At 45.1% G+C, this 22,500-nt stretch overlaps 1 protein-coding gene across 2 annotated transcripts in view; it reads right to left on the bottom strand.

Moving 5' to 3' along the window:
- The window catches only part of LOC115114337 (glypican-5-like), a 227,645-nt gene that overhangs the window by 56,331 nt on the left and 148,814 nt on the right, over positions 1 to 22,500 (bottom strand). The gene's annotated exons all lie outside the window — the stretch shown is intronic.

Raw genomic sequence — 22,500 nt, 5'->3', positions numbered from 1 at the left:
GAAGACTGAATGTTCTCTAAATGGAGGATAATGAAGAACAGGCTGAGATAATTAGGGACTTTCTGTTACTGAAGCCAAGCTCTGTAAAACTTTATTAGAATTTATTAGAATTCTCTTAGAAATCTTTTAATGGCTTTTTTTGGTTGGGAGATCAGCTTAAATATTGCAGATAGATTGTAGGTTAAATCAATTTAAATTGTTTGCATCATTTCCAATCCCCTTTTTTTCTCTCTTCTCTATACTTTCCCCCTAACATACCATCCCCAGCCTGATTGGAGTAAACTAACGGACAACAATACCTCTACTGCTACTTACAGCTATTTTCACTCACATCTACGGTACCTGTAGTTAAATAATTATACATACAGTACCAGTCAAAAGTCTGGACCCACTGTAACGGCTCTCTTCTATCTCCTCCTCTGACGAAGAGGTAGAACAAGGATCGGACCAAAATGCAGCATGATGATGATTCATGATATATTTTAATGAAGGAAAACCTATACATACAGAAACTACAAAAATAACGAAATGAAATAATGAAAACCGAAACAGCCCTATCTGGTGCAAACACAAAGACAGGAACAATCACCCACGAAACACGGTATGGTTCCCAATCAGAGACAACGATAATCACCTGACTGATTGAGAACCTGATCAGGCAGCCATAGACTACGTAGACACCCCACAAAACCCCTAAGACAAAAACACACCACAATAACCCATGTCACACCCTGGCCTGACCAAATAAATAAAGAAAACACAAAATACTAAGACCAAGGCGTGACACCCACCTACTCATTCAAGGGCTTTTACCTTCGTTTGGACTATTTTCTACATTTTACAATAATAGTGAAGACATGAAATAACACATGGAATCATGTAGTAACCAAAAAAAGTGTTAAACAAATCAAAATATATGTTATATTTGAGATTCTTCAAAGTAGCCACCCTTTGCCCTCATGACAGCATTGCACACTCTTGGCATTCTCTCAACCAGCTTCATGAGGTAGTCACCTGCAATGCACTTCAACTAACAGGTGTGCCTTAACTAAACACATTTTGAGGGGGTATACAGAAGATAGCCCTAGTTGGTAAAAGACCAAGTCCATATTATGGCAAGAACAGCTCAAATAAGCAAAGAGAAACGACAGTCCATCATTACTTTAAGAGATGAAGGTCATTCAATCTGGGAAAATGTCAAGAATTTTGAGTGTAGTCGCAAAAACTATGATGAAACTAGCTTTCATGAGGACTGCCACAGGAAAGGAAGACACAGAGTTGCCTCTGCTGCAGAGGATAAGTTCATTAGAGTTACCAGCCTCAGATTGCAGCCCAAATAAATGCTTCACAGAGTTCAAGTGACAGACACATCTCAACATCAACTGTTCAGATGAGACTGTGTAAATCAGGCCTTCATGGTTGAATTGCACTACATAGGGAATAGGGTGCCATTTGGCACACATCCTTCACCACTTCCCTTTCTCTCTTACCATCTTCTTTCACCTTGACCAGCTATAACTACTTCACACCGCTGCAAAAGAAGCCTCTCCTGAGTTGCAACATGAAAGACTAGCCACGATGATTAGAGAGACTGCCCATCCAATCTGCATTTTGATTGGATCTTCCCTTCTTCCCTCTCAGCATGGGGTGGTCTAATTGGATGCCCCGCTGGCCATTCCAGGAATGTTATTTCTGTACTGTTCAAGGTCTTTTTTGTTTCATCAGAACATGTCTGAGATAAGGATCTCCTGACACAACGTCACAACTTAAAAAATAGACTTTGGAGTAGAAAGGTAACGTGAACAATGAAGGGGTTTGTATGTGTGCTAGAGTATGCTTATTTATCAAACCCTCTTAGACCTCACTCCCCCCTATCCGCGATATCTACTGCAGCCCTCAACCTCCACATACAACACCCGTTCTGCCAGTCACATTCTGTTAAAGGTCCCCAAAGCACACACATCCCTGGGTCACTCCTCATCTCAGTTCGCTGCAGCTAGCGACTAGAACGAGCTGCAACAAACACTCAAACTGGACAGTTTTATCTCAATCTCTTCATTCAAAGACTCAATCATGGACGCTCGTACTGACAGTTGTGGCTGCTTTGCGTGATGTATCGTTGTCTCTACCTTCTTACGTTTTGTGCTGTTGTCTGTGCCCAATTATGTTTGTACCCTTTTTGCAGAGGTGTGGACTCGAGTCACGTGACTTGGACTCAAGTCAGACTCGAGTCACAAATATGATGGCTTGCAACTCGACTTTGACTTTAACACCAATGACTCGTGACTTGACTTGGACTTGAGCCTTATGACTCGACCTGACTTGATACCCTCCTCAAGCCCAAATGATAAAAATGATGCTATTAAAAAAAGTGTGCAGCGCATCAACTCTTCATTTACCGGATTACAGGTTGAATCGGACAGCAGCCAATCAAATTGAGCCAGCGGAGACAAAGTTGCGCGTGGCTATGCAGAAGAACGTCGGCGGGTGAATTCAGATGGAGCCCTTGGAAAGATGATACCCCAAATTATTATTGTCGGATATATAGACTACGCTGTATCAACAAAAAAAAACAGATTGCAAACTTGCAAAACATGCGGGAAGAAAATTACAGATGGAGGCGCAACAACTTCCAACTTTGTTCGACATTTGAAGCTGCACAAAGAACAGTAAGTCGTGGCTAATATAGCCGACAGCTATATATACATTTGCTAGTATAGCATGTAGGCTAACATCTCACAGTTCATGGAGACCCGTGTAGGGCAGTACAGCATGAATCATCCACAGCAGAAAGCTATCAACAATGCAATACTGTCCGACCTGGTTATCGACTGCAACTTGCCTCTGTCTATTGTGGAAAACAAGAGTTTTCGTCCCTTTCTGTCATTGCTTGACAGTAAGTACAGCCCAGTGTGTCGTAGAACATTGACATCAAAAGTAGAGAACCTCGCTACAGAGAGACGTTCAAAACTGAAAACTCAGTTGAGCAACACAGGCCATGTTTCAGTCGCAGTGGACATTTGGTCCGACCGAAAGATGATGGAGTTCCTTGGTGTCAATGTGCACTGTACGGAGAAAGATGGAGAGAGGATACACCTCAAGTCCAATCTCTTGGCCTGAGACCGCTTCAAAAGCCAACACACGGCCGAAAGAATCTGTGAGCAATTTGAGGCCATATGTGGTGAGTACAGCATCAAAGATGAATTGTACAATATCATTTTTACATTTTACATTTAAGTCATTTAGCAGACGCTCTTATCCAGAGCGACTTACAAATTGGAACATTAGTGACAATGCTGCCAACATGAGAAAAGCATTCACGGTGTGCTTCCCCGTTGAACAAGAAGATGAAGTACATGACGAAGATCACCTTGATGACCCAGAGCTCTGGAATGTCCTAACCCTGGAAGACCAGCAAACAGTGGATGCTGCTATTGCAAAAAAAACTGTGCTTGCAGTGTTTTGCCCACACTCTCCATCTGGTAGTGGGTTATGGCTTGAAAGAAACAAAAGTGATGACTCCTTCTATTTCAAAGTTATCAAAAATCAGCTCACTGCTGCATACAAGCACAACACTCAAAGAGGTGTTTGAGGCTGCATTTGGGGAAAGAGGCATCCCTGCTGCTGTCAACACAAGATGGAATTCAACACTGAGACAAGTGTAGGCAGTTATCCAATGTGACCATCTAAAGCTCTGTCATATTCTGGAAAAGTCTGGGCACAAGGAGTTGTTGTTCACAGTACGGGAGTGGAATAAGTTGAAGAAGTTGTTGGACATTCTGAAGCCATTTGGAGAAGCAACAGATATGACACAGGGGGAGAAGATAGTCACAGTCAGTTCTGTTGTTCCCTCGGTCCTGTCCCTGAATCCCCACCTGGAGCAGTGGAAGCCTCACGTCCACTTCCTGAGAGGCCTGGTCAGAAGTCTCCAGGCATCCCTGAACCAAAAGATTTCTTGGAATCTTCATCAATGTGAAAATGGCCTGGACACAAGATGGAATCACGGCCCCCTTTTCAGATCCAGTCTACCTCAAAGCAGCTTCCTTGGATCCGGCTTTTTCTCTGATGTGGGTGGAGCAACATGTGCTGGTCAAGGAGGAGGTGGCACAAAGAGTGAAAGGTCAATATTATTGAGTTTAATGTAACTTTTTCCTCATAATTGAATCCAATTGACTGCAACAATAATACTTGTTCAGTGTAACCCACTGCATCACCAATACTCTAATACCAGCCTTTTTGTTTCTGCTTTCACATGTTTTGCCAGAACTGATTCTGCAAGATGCTGCAGGGACTGAGCAAGCTGTGCCTCTTGTTGATGAGGAAGAGTGAGAGGACCATAGACTTGGACAAGAAGAAGGGCTGTTTGCAGCATACTGTAAGAGGCAGAAAGAAGAGAGAGAGAGAGAGAGAGAGAGAGAGAGAGAGAGAGAGAGAGAGCACTAGCATATTTCTTTTTTGTTGTCATATTGATGTGTCTTTCTCATGGCTTCCCATGTATTTCCATGGAAATATAAAGTTTATTTGGAAAGGAATAAATATATATAGTTTTAAAAGCATTCATGATTTGCGTACATTTAATATACTATTACTCTTGTTAAATATAGCCTCAGGACTACCTGGCATGATGACTCCTTGCTGTCCTCAGTCCACCTGGCCGTGCTGCTGCTCCAGTTTCAACTGTTCTGCCTGAGTCTATGGAATCCTGACCTGTTCACCGGACGTGCTACCTGTCCCTGACCTATTATTTGACCATGCTGGTCATTTATGAACATTTGAACATCTTGGCCATGTTCTGTTATAATCTCCACCCGGCACAGCCAGAAGAGGACTGGCCACCCCTCATAGCCTGGTTCCTCTCTAGATTTCTTCCTAGGTTTTGGCCTTTCTAGGGAGTTTTTCCTAGCCAACGTGCTTCAACACCTGCATTGCTTGCTGTTTGGGGTTTTAGGCTGGGTTTCTGTACAGCACTTTGAGATATCAGCTGATGTACGAAGGGCTATATAAATAAATTTGATACTGATACTGAAATATGAAATGGTATTACATTTGGTGAAGAGCACATTATGACTTGTTTAGGACTCGAAACTTGACTTGACACTTGGCGGTCTTGACTTGAGACTTGACTTGGACTTGCCTGTCTTGACTTGAGACTTGACTTCGTACTTGAAGGCTAAGACTTGAGACTTACTTGTGACTTGTAAACCAATGACTTGGTCCCACCTCTGCTGTGCTGCTACCATGTTGTGCTGCTGCCATGTTGTGTTGCTACCGTGCTGCGATGTCATGTGTTGCTGCCGTGCTATGTTGTTGTCTCAGGTCTCTCTTTATGTAGTGTTGTGTTGTCTCTCTTGACGTGATGTGTGTTTTGTACAATATTTTTATTTAATTTATTTATGTATATATTTTTTTCCCTGCCCCCAACCCAGCAGGAGGCCTTTTGTCTTTTGGTAGGACGTCATTATAAATAAGAACTGACTTGCCTAGTTAAATAAAGGTTAAATAAAATAAAATAAATAGAAAGTATGTACTGCACACACACACACACGCACGCACGCACGCACGCACGCACGCACGCACACACACACACACACACACTTATGTGAGCTGAGAGCATCAGTCCATAGACACAGGTGACCTTGGTAACAGTTGGACCAGTCACATAGATGAAGGTTGGAGTGGACAGTGGAGTGACACAAAGTGGTAGAGACACTTGTCCTTGACACAATGACACTGGGGACCTGTCGGTCACTCAACATCTTTGACACTGGAGGTGACATCTTGGTAGATTGTGACATTTAGAAAAATGGCCGCTGTTGTCAGACCACTTCAAAAACTCAAGAAAGCACATAGTATTTCAAAAGGAATTTTAGTCTCTGACCATTTCCTAATTTATACATGGTTTCACACAAACTCTCAGGCTTCATATGACAGTTCTGTATCTTTATGTAATGACAGTAGCCTAATCTTCTTTTTTGAGACATTGTACATTGCTCAAGACAAGGCAATGTCAAATATAAAAGGAAAGAGGCCAGAATGGAATGAAAAGCCACACTTGACTAAACACAGAGAATCCATAAGCATAGAGATGACAGTGCTGCCCCTCATCTAAGTCTGTTTCATTCTTCGCCAGCAGCATACCACCCTGCATACCACTGCTGGCTTGCTTCTGAAGCTAAGCAGGGTTGTTCCTGGATGGCAGACCAGATGCTGCTGGAAGTGGTGTTTGGAGGGCCAGTAGGAGGCACTCTTTCCTCTGGTCTAATTTTTTTCACCCAATGCCCCAGGGCAGTGCCCTGTGTAGGGTGCCATCTTTCGGATGGGACGTTAAACGGGTGTCCTAACTCTCTGAGGTTATTAAAGATCCCATGGCACTTATCGTAAGAGTAGGGGTGTTAACCCCGGTGTCCTAGCTAAATTCCCAATCTGGCCCTCAAACCATCATGGTCACTTAATAATCCCTAGTTTACAATTGGCACATTAATCCCCCCCTTTCTTCTGTAACTATTCCCCAGGTCGTTGCTGCAAATGAGAACGTGTTCTCAGTCAACTTACCTGGTAAAATAATGGATAAATAGGGCAAATATTAGCTTTTCATTAGGAATTCACCAGCACCTCTCTTTGTCTTTCTCTCTCTCTCACTCCCTCTCTCTCCCTCTCTTCAGACATAGGTTTCAAAGTCATCAGGAGACAAGAAGCTACTTAATGCAAGTTCTTATTATTCTCCCTCTGTACTAGATAACAATACAATAGAGAGACAGAGAGAGAGAGAGAGAGAGAGAGAGAGAGAGAGAGAGAGAAAGAGAGAGAGCGAGAGGGAGAGGGGAGAGACAGAGAGAGAAGGAGACAGGGGAGAGGGGAGATTTGAGGAGTTCTTAAGGACTATGAGTTCTAATGTCTTTAAGGTGTTATATATTAGTTTATATGGGACAACATGTGCTTCAAAAGTAGCTTTCTATCTGTTGTTTGGATATACTGGTAGAGTGACCAGGTTGTTAGCTAGCTAGCCAAATGGGGTAACGCGACAAAGTGTCAATAAGTGATAAACGACCCGTGAGTAGTTTTAGAATGGTCCATGACATGGTTAATAAAGGCAAAATGCGGTCCTGTCGAATCACTAGAGGAAGAAAAAAACATTGTGCCGGTAATATGGGTCAGATCATTTGAACTGTTTGGGTTAGAAACAAGTAGTTTCCGCTGTAGTAATGGCCCAACAATTATTGTCTGGGAGATTATTTTTTTTTATAGGAGCCCTATTTACGATATACCTCAGGCCCCAGAGTATTCCTGTTGACGTCAAATAGTTAGGAAAAAGTCCTACTGTTACGTTCGTCGATGGAAGGATCGGACCAAGGTGCAGCGTGGTAGGCGTACATTTAAATTTATTAAATGAACATCGAAAAAACAACAAATACAAAACGACATGTAACGTCTAGTAGAGGGCTAAACAGCACAGTACCAAAAACAAGATCCCACAAACTACAGGTGGAAAAAGGTTGCCTCTGATTGGGAACCATACCCGGCCAACAAAGAAATAGAAAACATAGATTGCCCACCCTAGTCACACCCTGACCTAACCAAATAGACAATTAAAGGGATCTCTAAGGTCAGGGCCCCCTATACACCCTATATACACCTAACCCACAACAACACAGCCCTACACTATACAGATACTTCATAGAGGTCTTTCCATCAGATCAGGTAACACCTACGGTAAACCTCACTTCTCACTTCACGGCTTTTCCCGCAAAGGTGAAAGTTGCACACAATAGTCCCCAGATCATGCGTTAACTTGTTTTATAGGTAGTAGCCATAAGGTTAAGCAAGAGTAACATATAAATCACTAGCGATATGTGTTTCTATGGAAATGAGTAATGGCACCAGATCATGTTGCATGCTGTTGACAGTGGCATTTACATTTAACATTACATTTAAGTCATTTAGCAGACGCTCTTATCCAGAGCGACTTACAAATTGGTGCTTTCACCTTATGACATCCAGTGGAACAGCCACTTTACAATAGTGCATCTAGGTCTTTTAAGGGGGGGAGAAGGATTACTTTATCCTATCCTAGGTATTCCTTAAAGAGGTGGGGTTTCAGGTGTCTCCGGAAGGTGGTGATTGACTCCGCTGTCCTGGCGTCGTGAGGAGTTTGTTCCACCATTGGGGGCCAGAGCAGCGAACAGTTTTGACTGGGCTGAGCGGGAACTGTACTTCCTCAGTGGTAGGGAGGCGAGCAGGCCAGAGGTGGATGAACGCAGTGCCCTTGTTTGGGTGTAGGGCCTGATCAGAGCCTGGAGGTAGTGAGGTGCCGTTCCCCTCACAGCTCCGTAGGCAAGCACCATGGTCTTGTAGCGGATGCGAGCTTCAACTGGAAGCCAGTGGAGAGAGCGGAGGAGCGGGGTGACGTGAGAGAACTTGGGAAGGTTGAACACCAGACGGGCTGCGGCGTTCTGGATGAGTTGTAGGGGTTTAATGGCACAGGCAGGGAGCCCAGCCAACAGCGAGTTGCAGTAATCCAGACGGGAGATGACAAGTGCCTGGATTAGGACCTGCGCCGCTTCCTGTGTGAGGCAGGGTCGTACTCTGCGGATGTTGTAGAGCATGAACCTACAGGAACGGGCCACCGCCTTGATGTTATTTGAGAACGACAGGGTGTTGTCCAGGATCACGCCAAGGTTCTTAGCGCTCTGGGACGAGGACACAATGGAGTTGTCAACCGTGATGGCGAGATCATGGAACGGGCAGTCCTTCCCGGGAGGAAGAGCAGCTCCGTCTTGCCGAGGTTCAGCTTGAGGTGATGATCCGTCATCCACACTGATATGTCTGCCAGACATGCAGAGATGCGATTCGCCACCTGGTCGTCAGAAGGGGGAAAGGAGAAGATTAATTGTGTGTCGTCTGCATAGCAATGATAGGAGAGACCATGTGAGGTTATGACAGAGCCAAGTGACTTGGTGTATAGCGAGAATAGGAGAGGGCCTAGAACAGAGCCCTGGGGACACCAGTGGTGAGCACGTGGTGAGGAGACGGATTCTCGCCACGCCACCTGGTAGGAGCGACCTGTCAGGTAGGACGCAATCCAAGCGTGGGCCGCGCCGGAGATGCCCAACTCGGAGAGGGTGGAGAGGAGGATCTGATGGTTCACAGTATCGAAGGCAGCCGATAGGTCTAGAAGGATGAGAGCAGAGGAGAGAGAGTTAGCTTTAGCAGTGCGGAGCGCCTCCGTGATACAGAGAAGAGCAGTCTCAGTTGAATGACTAGTCTTGAAACCTGACTGATTTGGATCAAGAAGGTCATTCTGAGAGAGATAGCGGGAGAGCTGGCCAAGGACGGCACGTTCAAGAGTTTTGGAGAGAAAAGAAAGAAGGGATACTGGTCTGTAGTTGTTGACATCGGAGGGATCGAGTGTAGGTTTTTTCAGAAGGGGTGCAACTCTCGCTCTCTTGAAGACGGGAGGGACGTAGCCAGCGGTCAGGGATGAGTTGATGAGCGAGGTGAGGTAAGGGAGAAGGTCACCGGAGATGGTCTGGAGAAGAGAGGAGGGGATAGGGTCAAGCGGGCAGGTTGTTGGGCGGCCGGCCGTCACAAGACGCGAGATGTCATCTGGAGAGAGAGGGGAGAAAGAGGTCAGAGCACAGGGTAGGGCAGTGTGAGCAGAACCAGCGGTGTCGTTTGACTTAGCAAACGAGGATCGGATGTCGTCGACCTTCTTTTCAAAATGGTTGACGAAGTCATCTGCAGAGAGGGAGGAGGGGGAGGGGGAGGAGGATTCAAGAGGGAGGAGAAGGTGGCAAAGAGCTTCCTAGGGTTAGAGGCAGATGCTTGGAATTTAGAGTGGTAGAAAGTGGCTTTAGCAGCAGAGACAGAGGAGGAAAATGTAGAGAGGAGGGAGTGAAAGGATGCCTGGTCCGCAGGGGGCGAGTTTTCCTCCATTTCCGCTCGGCTGCCCGGAGCCCTGTTCTGTGAGCTCGCAATGAGTCGTCGAGCCACGGAGCGGGAGGGGGAGGACCGAGCCGGCCTGGAGGATAGGGGACATAGAGAGTCAAAGGATGCAGAAAGGGAGGAGAGGAGGGTTGAGGAGGCAGAATCAGGAGATAGGTTGGAGAAGGTTTGAGCAGAGGGAAGAGATGATAGGATGGAAGAGGAGAGAGTAGCGGGGGAGAGAGAGCGAAGGTTGGGACGGCGCGATACCATCCGAGTAGGGGCAGTGTGGGAAGTGTTGGATGAGAGCGAGAGGGAAAAGGATACAAGGTAGTGGTCGGAGACTTGGAGGGGAGTTGCAATGAGGTTAGTGGAGGAACAGCATCTAGTAAAGATGAGGTCGAGCGTATTGCCTGCCTTGTGAGTAGGGGGAAGGTGAGAGGGTGAGGTCAAAAGAGGAGAGGAGTGGAAAGAAGGAGGCAGAGAGGAATGAGTCAAAGGTAGACGTGGGGAGGTTAAAGTCGCCCAGAACTGTGAGAGGTGAGCCGTCCTCAGGAAAGGAGCTTATCAAGGCATCAAGCTCATTGATGAACTCTCCGAGGGAACCTGGAGGGCGATAAATGATAAGGATGTTAAGCTTGAAAGGGCTGGTAACTGTGACAGCATGGAATTCAAAGGAGGCGATAGACAGATGGGTAAGGGGAGAAAGAGAGAATGACCACTTGGGAGAGATGAGGATCCCAGTGCCACCACCCCGCTGACCAGAAGCTCTCGGGGTGTGCGAGAGCACGTGGGCGGACGAAGAGAGAGCAGCAGGAGTAGCGGTGTTGTCTGTGGTGATCCATGTTTCCGTCAGAGCCAAGAAGTCGAGGGACTGGAGGGAGGCATAGGCTGAGATGAACTCTGCCTTGTTGGCCGCAGATCGGCAGTTCCAGAGGCTACCGGAGACCTGGAACTCCACGTGGGTCGTGCGCGCTGGGACCACCAGATTAGGGTGGCTGCGGCCACGCGGTGTGGAGCGTTTGTATGGTCTGTGCAGAGAGGAGAGAACAGGGATAGACAGACACATAGTTGACAGGCTAGAGAAGAGGCTACGCTAATGCAGAGGAGATTGGAATGACAAGTGGACTACGCGTCTCGAATGTTCAGAAAGTTAAGCTTACGTAGCAAGAATCTAATTGACTAAAATGATTCAAATGATAGAGTACTGCTGGGGTAGGCTAGCTGCGTTGTTGACACTACCCTAATCAAGTCGTACCGTTGAGTGTGAAGTTTCTACAATGCTGCTTATCGGGAGCTAGCTGGCTAGCTAGCAGTGTTGGTTACGTTACGTTGCGTTAGGAGAACGACAATAGCTGGCTAGCTAACCTAGAAAATCGCTCTAGACTACACAATTATCTTTGAAACAAAGACGGCTATGTAGCTAGCTATGTAGCTAGCTACGATCAAACAAATCACACCGTTGGGACTGTAATGAAATGAAATGAAAAAGTGATACTACCTGTGGAGCATTTGTGTCCCCTTGTGTCCCTTTGTCCTGCCTATTCTGAGGCCAGGGTGAGAAGTGCTTGGCTAGGCTAACATGAGTAGCATCAGGTGCACACATGGCCACAGGGAATAATAACTCATAATAGGCACTGCGGTGCTTCTTTGTCTGTCTGTATTTCCTCGGTCTCTGCATTGTCACAGAAGTCACACGTACTGTATTCTGTACTGCATGCAGTGCCGGCCCAGCCAATAAGCGACGCTTAGGGCCCCGCGGGCCGGTAGGGGGCACCTAACCAAGAGAGGTCACTAACTTGTTTTTCCCATGAGGTGATGGAACCCCAACCACATCTCGCTTAGGGCCCCCAAAAAGCTAGGGCCAGCCTTGACTGTATACTGGTGATTATGAACTGCACTGCAGTAGTCACGTTCTCGGCTGGGGTTGAAGCTATTGAGATTGGGTAGTGGGTGTAAAGTTTTTTTATGGTCATTTATCAAATGGACACTCAACTACTTTGACTGACGTAGCTAGTTCGACTGACGTAGCTAGTTTGACTGACGTAGCTAGTTTGACTGACGTAGCTAGTTTGACTGACGTAGCTAGTTCGTTAGCTAAGCTAGCCACTTTAGCTAGCCAGTAATGTTGATGGAATTTCACAGGATTTGTTTTTGGACGGGAGCTGTAGATATCGGTAAGAAATGGCACTTCTGTAGCCAAATATCTTATTCATACATTTTTGGGATCTTTTTTGCATTAAATGAACAGGCATGATGGTTTATTTTCACATTATTGCCCAAAGTCGACCTTTAATATCCCTACAACTTCCGATGACATTATACACAACACTATTCCTGCTAATGTGTGTGCGCGTGTGTGTTACAACACCGTTTGGCCCAGTCGTCTTTAAAGACCCCTTTAGTTAATGAGAAAATCAAGTAAATTAATTAAACGCCGTGGCAACCGCCTTCACAATGACGATGGGCGACTCGTTAACTGGCGGCATTCCAAAATGTTGTGTTTTTGTTTGTGTCGGGATGCATGGTTGTTTATTACCGTCCCAATCTCAATGGAGCAGCAATGGTTTGAAAAGCGCAGTAAAGTTCATCGTGATATAGCAGCTATGTGGAGGCAAGGCCCATATTCTCATTCCACCTAAACTGTATCCGGGTGTGATGAATATTCTAGATAAAGCCTTTCAATAACATGATTTTATAGGGGATTTTACATGGTATTATTGGCGGGATAGGTTTCCCTCTGCCTATGTGGCCTGTTCTAAAAAGGGACTGTGGAAGTACTAGAAAGTAACATTTCATGCCCATGACATCAGTTTGCTTCCCACGATGCCCAGTTTGATGCCAACTACAAGTCCCCAGTCTTCTTCCGACATTATAAGGTGAGGAGTTTTCCCTGACCACAAGATCTCACTGGGAAAAACTCCAGTCCCTTCTCATGTGTATCGTGACAAGGACAATTCCAAGAGAAAAACAAGAACTAGCACTGGGCAATGTGGTGCTACATTCCAAAGGACAGGGAACAATTTCTACCCAGGCGATGGATCTTTAAATCTCTTTAGATTCGACGCCACTGTGAAGGAGGGATAGGAAATGGAGCGCTTACTTCCCGTTTGATGTCGTCGACAAACCACAAATATGAATTCTCCCGATTGGCCACGCCGCAAGGTGCACCTAAGTAGCGCACCAGCAGACTTCAGTGGAATCAAAAAAAAAGCATTCTTCTGATTGGTCACGCTGTAAGGTGCAGCTATAGTGCGCCGGCCACCCTGGAAACAAAGCGTATACCACACGGGCGAGACTGAGATCCGCATGCTTCGCTTTAGCCCTTTGATCTCATGCCAAGCGTCAGCAGCACCTACAACATGGGATCTGTTCTGCTCTACTCTGTTCTGTTCCAACATGTTTCTCACTGCTCCTGTTCTTGGCATAACAGACAACGCTCCAGTTGTTCTGATCTTGACTCAAGTTGGCTGCGGACACGGTTTACTGTTCCTTGCTGTTATGTATGCAGCCTTCTCCATCACTACGTCCCAAAAGGCACCCTGTTCCTGATGTGGCGTTCTTGACCAGGGCCCATAGGGCTGTGGTATAAAAAGGAGTGATCTATACAGGGAATAGGGTTTCATTTGGGACGCAGGCCATGTAGAGCACAGGGCAAAGCAATGTTAGCAGAGTGTTATGAGTGAATCAGTTATGAGGATGTTGTGAGATGGAAAGAGATACAGCATGGTCAGAGCTGCAGGGGTGGGTGTGTTCATCTGTCTGATCACAGTGACTCACTTGTTATGATGTGTTCGTACTTTTTAGATATTGGCCGTGGGATTGGCTCTTGGTTGGCAAACTGTTTTAATGAATATTACATAAATGTTAAACGCGTTACTAACACGTGGCGATCTTCTGTGTCGACTCTTAACTATCAGTGCAAGACAACCCACTGCTCTTAACTATCAGTGCAAGACAACCCACTGCTGTTAACTATCAGTGCAAGACAACCCACTGCTCTTAACTATCAGTGCAAGCCAACCCACTGCTCTTAACTATCAGTGCAAGACAACCCACTGCTCTTAACTATCAGTGCAAGACAACCCACTGCTCTTAACTATCAGTGCAAGACAACCCACTGCTCTTAACTATCAGTGCAAGCCAACCCACTGCTCTTAACTATCAGTGCAAGCCAACCCACTGCTCTTAACTATCAGTGCAAGCCAACCCACTGCTCTTAACTATCAGTGCAAGCCAACCCACTGCTCTTAACTATCAGTGCAAGCCAACCCACTGCTCTTAACTATCAGTGCAAGCCAACCCACTGCTCTTAACTATCAGTGCAAGACAACCCACTGCTCTTAACTATCAGTGCAAGCCAACCCACTGCTCTTAACTATCAGTGCAAGACAACCCACTGCTCTTAACTATCAGTGCAAGCCAACCCACTGCTCTTAACTATCAGTGCAAGCCAACCCACTGCTCTTAACTATCAGTGCAAGCCAACCCACTGGGCACAGACGTCCGTTCAACATCTAGCTTTGAATTACATTTGGTTGAGTTGTCAACTGATGTGAATTCAATGTGAAATCAACAAAATGTCTTTGGATTTAGGTTAAAAGCCCTTACGTTGATGACTATTTGCAAATCTATGAGATGACGTAGAAACAACGTTGATTCAATCAGTTTTTGCCCATTGGGAAGATTTAATCCCATATGATTCACAAGCTGAAGGATACGAAGCCTTTTTAGACTATTGAGACAGCTAGGGCTGTGACGATTATGGGATTTGGTGGAATTATTAATTGTCATACAAATGGGAAAGGTTATTGTAATGATTGTCATTTTTGTTGAAAAATGTCTTGATCTTGTAATGCATCATAATGCATCTTTTAAATTTTGCTAGGAAATACCTAATATACTTAATAATTGTGCCAGTCTTAGACAGCCAGTGTATGTATCTCTGCCAGTCTATGACATGGCAGAGTGGACATAATCACTTTTATATGCTGTAAAAGTTGCCTGACCTGTTGCTCTGCACTCCACCATGGCTACCATGGCGACCAACACAGGAGGGAAAGAGAATGGTGGGAAGAGAGGAGAGAAGGGAAGAGAGGAGAGAGAGAGAGATAAGGAGAAGAGGAGAAGAAAAGGAGGAGAAGAGAACAGAAAAGAAGAGCCCAAAGGGGGGTGAGAGAGGGTAGAAGAGTGGAAACAAAAAACATGTCAGTCCCCCCACCCCAGTAGAAATACCCTGGCATCCGAGGACAAATCAGGTATTTAGACTCATAAGGGCTTTCAATTTAGCCCTAACTCCTCACAAATATGCAATATATTCTCATTCACTCTCCACTCCCCACCCCCCCACTCCATCTCTCTTTTCTTCAAAAACATTCTTTAGTCTGAGATGAACAGGCAGCTCCGGAGAAATGTACGTGTGTGTGTGTGTGTGTGTGTTTATCCTATTCAGACTGAAGACGGCGTTGTCAGGAGTTACCAATCCCCTTCTTAAGAAGAGTTTACATGGTGAGAGGAGGGGACTGACAGAGAAAGATGCTGACTCGATGTGTGTGTGTGTGTGTGTGTGTGTGTGTGTGTGTGTGTGTGTGTGTGTAAATCACTCTAAAGCACCCCAGCAGGGGGCTAAAGACACACATTCCAGTTTTTTATGAGAAACGGGCAGAGAATATTGATATTGTGACCAGGCTCAGCGGGTAGCAGGGCAAAGCAGGCCCTACTTCACACAGTGAGGGTAGAGAACAGCAGAGGGAGGGGTTTCCCACCCCACATCACAGGGACAATGGCAGAGCAGGGAGTCAGGGATTTCTACAGAAATCCTAAAGTCATGACTGGTATTTCAACAGGGTGTGAGTGATCTGAACTTCCCACATAAAAGAGTGTGTGTGTGTGTGTGTGTGTGTGTGTGTGTGTGTGTGTGTGTGTGTGTGTGTGTGTGTGTGTGTGTGTGTGTGTGTGTGTGTGTGTGTGTGTGTGTATGCACAACTACAGTTGAAGTCGGAAGATTACATATACTTACGGTTGGTGACATTTGAACTCATTTTTCAACCACTCCACAAATTTTTTGTTTACAAACTATAGTTCTGGCAAGTCGCTTAGAACATCTACTTTGTGCATGACATAAATATTTTTTCCAACAATTGTTTACAGACAGATTATTTCACTGTATCACAATTCCAGTGGGTCAGAAGTTTACATACACTAAGTTGACTGTGCCTTTAAACAGCTTCGACAATTCCAGAAAATGATGTCATGGCTTTAGAAGCTTCTGATAGGCTAATTGACATAATTTGAGTCCACTGGAGGTGTACCTGTGGATGTATTTCAAGGCCGAGCTTCAAACTCAGTGCCTCTTTGCTTGACATCATGGGAAAATTAAAAGAAATCAGCCAAGACCTCAGAAAAAAAGATTGTAGACCTCCACAAGTCTGGTTCATCCTGGGAGCAATTTCCAAATGCCTGAATGTACCACGTTCATCTGTACAGACAATAGTACGCAAGTATAAACACCATGGGACCACGCAGCCGTCATACCACTCAGGAAGGAGACGCGTTCTGTCTCCTAGAGATGAACGTACTTTGGTGCGAAAAGTGCAAATCAATCCCAGAACAACAGCGAAGGACCTTGTGCAGATGCTGGAGGAAACAGGTACAAAAGTATCTATATCCACAGTAAAACGAGTGCAATATCGACATAACCTGAAAGGCCGCTCAGCAAGGAAGAAGCCACTGCTCCAAAACCACCATAAAAAAGCCAGACTACGGTTTGCAACTGTACATGGGGACAAAGATCATACTTTTTGGAGAAATGACCTCTGGTCTGATGAAACAAAAATATAACTGTTTGGCCATAATGACCATCGTTATGTTTGGAGGAAAAGGGGGAGGTTTGCAAGCCGAAGAGCACCATCCCAACCGTGAAGCACGGGGGTGGCAGCATCATGTTGTGGGGGTGCTTTGCTGCAGGAGGGACTGGTGCACTTCACAAAATAGATGGCTTCATAAGGATGAAAAATTACGTGAATATATTGAAGCAACATTTCAAGACGTCAGTCAGGAATGTAAAGCTTGGTCGCAAATGGGTCTTCCAAATGGACAATGACCCCAAGCATACTTCCAAAGTTGTGGCAAAATGGCTTAAGGACAACAAAGTCAAGGTATTGGAGTGGCCATCATAAAGCCTTGACCTCAATCCTATAGAACATTTGTGGGCAGAACTGAAAAAGCATGTGCGAGTAAGGAGGCCTACAAACCTGACTCAGTTACACCAGCTCTGTCAGGAGGAATGGGCCAAAACTCACCCAACTTATTGTGGGAAGCTTGTGGAAGGCTACCCGAAATGTTTGACCCAAATTAAACAATTTAAAGGCAATGCTACCAAATAGTAATTGAGTGTATGTACATTTCTGACCCACTGGGAATGTGATGAAAGAAAGAAAAGCTGAAATAAATCATTCTTTCTACTATTATTCTGACATTTCACAGTCTTAAAATAAAGTGGTGATCCTAACTGACCTAAGACAGGGAATTCTTACTCAGATTAAATGTCAGGAATTGTTAAAAATTTAGTTTAAATGTATTTGGCTAAGGTGTATGTAAACTTCTGACTTCAACTGTAGCTCTCACAGTCTCACATCAGAAATACACGTTCATCCATGTTTTTCAAACATCCAATTGTCAAAGTCGCTGCAAACGTCAAATTTCAAAGTGTTTAAGGTTAAGTTTAGGCATTAGGTCCGAATTTTCAAGGTTAGGGTTTAAGGTTTGGGAAAGGCTTAAAACAAAAATCTCAAAAACAACTTTCTATCGTTGGATTAAATCTAATCACACACACACACACACACACACACACACACACACACACACACACACACACACACACACACACACACACACACACACACACACACACACACACAGACAGACAGAGACAGATGCTTAGCCCATCCGCCATCCCCGTCCACAACGCACTAGAAAAACTGAAACCTACAACTCACTGTTGCCCCTAGTGGCCGGTTTCCAAATCACCTCCCAGCGCCCTGAAAAAACGATGGAGATCGAATACTGACTTTTATTACAGGCTGTGTGTGTGAGTGTATGACAAGACCGCCCTGATAACTTCAGCACCATCTCCTCAGCAGGAGCAGGGAATGGCCCGGTTTGGCCTGCCAAAGAAACAAGTGGAAGAAAGGGTAGAAGGACAGAAGGATAAAAAGTGACAATAATAATCCCTAAGAAAGTATGCAGAAGTCCTTTCCTTCCCTGGCTTCCTCTCTTCCCTCATCTATTCTCACATCCTCTCCATTTTCTCAGGGACAGATTCTATTGCCCTGACGCCACTGTCTCCATGATGTGTGTGTGTGTGTGTGTGTGTGTGTGTGTGTGTGTGTGTGTGTGTGTGTGTGTGTGTGTGGAAGCCTGACCAAAGAGAGACGGCCAACAGGATCATATTTTCCATGCATGTGTGGGTGTGTGTGTAATTAGATTTAATGTTGGCTCAGTGGATTAATGCTATGTAATACGCTCGAATATGGCCAGGGGGCCACCAGGGACAATTTAACACTGCTACAGTAAAAATACTTGGAGCAGGGGTAGTATATCAAGCGATAAGTTCCCCCCTGTCCAAGTTCTTATTCATTGTTATCTAAAAAGGCTGAACTGATCCTAAATCTGCACTGCTACTCTGAGACGTTGGATACATAGGACCCCAGAGGATAGAAGGAAGCTGTGGATGATTTAGGTAGCCATGGTAGTATGAGGCCCATATTGGGGTTTAGCCAAAGGAATACTTCGGGATTTTGGCATTGAGGCCCTTTATCTACTTCCCATGAGTCAGATGAACTTGTGGATACCATTTGTATGTCTCTGTGTCCAGTATGAAGGAAGTTTGAGCTGGTTTTGCGAGCCAATGCTAACTAGCGTTAGCACAATGACTGGGCATCTGCTAGCATGCTATCGGCATCTGCTAGCAGATAAAGGGCCTTGTCAAAATCCCGAAGTATCCCTGTTAATAATACATGCACTGCTCTTCGCTGCTGTCTGCAGCAGGCTCTAGATTTCAGGCCGGACTTCAAACAGAGAGATGGTATTCCCTGAGGCCGGGATTCCAAGGGGCCCCTGACATGGAATACTGCCGGGCGGTCACTGGGGGGGTGATGAAGGGACAGGGAGTTTATGGTCACCCCTCTGGGTGTCTTCTATTCAGACCCTAGTGCCAGGCTGGGAATATGAAGAGGAGCTGGCTCTCTGCTTTTATCTCTACGCCTTTTAATGAGGCTTGAGTTCGTGTGTGTGAACGTTGCTAGCTCGCATGATGAGTAAGCTTGCCTGACACCTGAAGACTTGCACAGGTGACCTTGGTTTGAACCCTGGCTGGGTGAGTGTTAGTGTGTATCTATCCCTCTCTCCAACTCACACTAGAGCAAACCGCTTATATACTGAACAAAAATATAAACGCAACATGTAAAGTGTTGGTCCCATGTTTCATGAGTTGAAATAAAAGATCCCATAAATGTTCCTGATGCACAAAACCTTATTTCTCTCAAATGTTGTGAACAAATTGGTTGATAATCCATCCACCTGACAGGTGTGGCATATCAAGAAACTGATTAAACAGCATGATCATTACACAGGTGCACCTTGTGCTGAATGACATTAAAAGGCCATTCTAAAATGTTTTGTCACACAACACAATGGCACTTTTTCAGAGGGGTTGGGTTAAATGCGGAAGACACATTTCAGTTAAATGCATTCAGTTGCACAACTGACTAGGTATTCCCTTCTCTCTCTCTCTCACACAGATGTCTCAAGATTTGAGGGAGCGTGCAATCGGCATGCTGACTGCAGGAATGTAGTACGTTCAACCGGCCTCACCAGTAACCACGCCAGCCCCAGGACCTACACATCCGGCTTCTTCACCTGCGGGATGTTCTGAGACCAGTCACCTGTACAGCTGATGAAACTGAGGAGTATTTCTGTCTGTAATAAAGCCCTTTTGTGGAGAAAAAACTCATTCCTAATTGGCTGGCCTGGCTCCCAATTGGGTGGACCTATGCCCTCCCAGGCCCACCCGTGGCTGAGCCCCTGTCCAGTCAAATAATTAATTATTTCAATTGACTGATTTCCTTATATGAACTGTAACTCAGTAAAATCATTGAAATTGTTGCATTTATATTTTTGTTCAGTATACAACTGAGATTTTAACAATTCTAAAATCAGACATAAACAAGTGTTTTCGTAGTGCTTGACACCCTCATTGCTATTTGCCTATTCATGATCCCAAAACCCACACAAGCCTCTCTTGGCTTCAATACACACTGCCTACCTGCTGCTGCTCTGAGCAACAGAATATTAACTTTCTGAAAATAAAATAAAAATATTGGCACATGCCACTGGTTCAGGTGTTGGAACAGACAAATAACAGAAAGAAAAGAAGGAGGACTCTAATATGCTTCCACGGATGTTTATGAAAACACACAACACGTCCACGCTGGATAGAAACGGAGAGCGAAACGTTGTCTGTTGTTGTGTGTCTCCAATAACCCACTGGGACAGTACATCACAGATGCAGATATTTCTCGGAGACCTTTGAACTCCCGGTGCCAGTGAATGTCTCATATGATCCACTACGGGGCTGCAGTGTTTCAGAAGCACTAGTTCTACTGTAAAGGCTAGCTCAATCATCAAGTGGAAAGAGTCTGTCCCTCCCTTCGACTGGCTGCCAGCTCAACTAACGTTGCAGTCTACTTGTCACATCTCGGGCCTCAAGGCATTTGGGGTTTACTATCATATAATGTTTAATAACAATACGATCATTTACGGTGGGTTTTGTTCAGTCAGGGTGACCTACCGCAGGGTTAACAATGTTTAGCCTATATGCAGTATTCAGTATGTCTGCCGTACAGAACTACAACCCAAAACGATGGTGGTATTGCAAGCACCACACTCCAATCAGAACTGCTATATGTAACTTTCAGTTTAGTTACCCTGATAAACTGACTGATTGATAAATAGATATTTGCTCTCTGTACTTAAATGTGTGCTATATATTGTGGACCTAGAAGCTAAGAAGTGAATGAGCCATAAGTCAATAGACAGTAGATCCAATTTTGAGGAGACCCAACAGACAATAGACCAGGCCAGTAGTCTATTAATCATTCATATAGCTAACAGACCTCTCCCTTTCTTGTCAGAGCCTTGGAGTCGATACACAGACCTATCCCATCCTCTCTTCCCAGTCCATCTCACTAAGCACTGCTTTCATCAACCTCGCTAATCACCAAACTGTGTGTGTGTGTGTGTGTGTGTGTGTGTGTGTGTGTGTGTGTGTGTGTGTTCGTTTGCTCACACACGCATGTGTGTGTATGTGTGTTCCACTTCCCAATGAAGTGTACTGACGACAGGCAGGGAGGGAGACACATTGACATGGTAATGCTGCAATAGGGAGACACATTGACATGGTAATGCTGACATAGGGAGACACATTGGCATGGTAATGCTGTCATAGGGAGACACATTGACATGGTACTGATGTCACAGGGAGACACATTGACATGGTAATGCTGCTATAGGGAGACACATTGACATGGTAATGCTGCTATTGGGAGACACATTGACATGGTAATGCTGCTATATGGAGACACACTGACATGGTAATGCTGCTATAGGGAGACACACTGACACGGTAATGCTGCTATAGGGAGACACATTGACATGGTAATGCTGCAATATGGAGACACATTGACATGGTAATGCTGCTATAGGGAGACACATTGACATGGTAATGCTGCAATAGGGAGACACATTGACATGGTACTGCTGCAATAGGGAGACACATTGACATGGTAATGCTGCTATAGGGAGACACTTTGACATGGTAATGCTGCAATAGGGAGACACATTGACATGGTAATGCTGCTATAGGGAGACACATTGACATGGTAATGCTGCAATAGGGAGACACATTGACATGGTAATGCTGCAATAGGGAGACACATTGACATGGTAATGCTGCAATAGGGAGACACATTGACATGGTACTGCTGCAATAGGGAGACACATTGACATGGTAATGCTGCTATAGGGAGACATATTGACATGGTAATGCTGCAATAGGGAGACATATTGACATGGTACTGCTGCAATAGGGAGACACATTGACATGGTAATGCTGCTATAGGGAGACACATTGACATGGTAATGCTGCTATAGGTAGACACATTGACATGGTAATGCTGCTATAGGGAGACATATTGACATGGTAATGCTGCTATAGGGAGACACTTTGACATGGTACTGCTGCTATAGGGGGACATATTGACATGGTAATGCTGCAATAGGGAGACACATTGACATGGTAATGATGCAATAGGGAGACACATTGACATGGTAATGCTGCTATAGGGAGACATATTGACATGGTAATGCTGCAATAGGGAGACACATTGACATGGTAATGCTGCTATAGGGAGACATATTGACATGGTAATGCTGCTATAGGTAGACACATTTACATGGTAATGCTGCTATAGGGAGACATATTGACATGGTACTGCTGCAATAGAGAGACACATTGACATG

Source organism: Oncorhynchus nerka, linkage group LG9b (genome assembly GCF_034236695.1).
Source record: "Oncorhynchus nerka isolate Pitt River linkage group LG9b, Oner_Uvic_2.0, whole genome shotgun sequence".
NCBI classification, from domain to species: domain Eukaryota; kingdom Metazoa; phylum Chordata; class Actinopteri; order Salmoniformes; family Salmonidae; genus Oncorhynchus; species Oncorhynchus nerka.
This window is presented reverse-complemented; position numbering and strand designations above follow the sequence as displayed.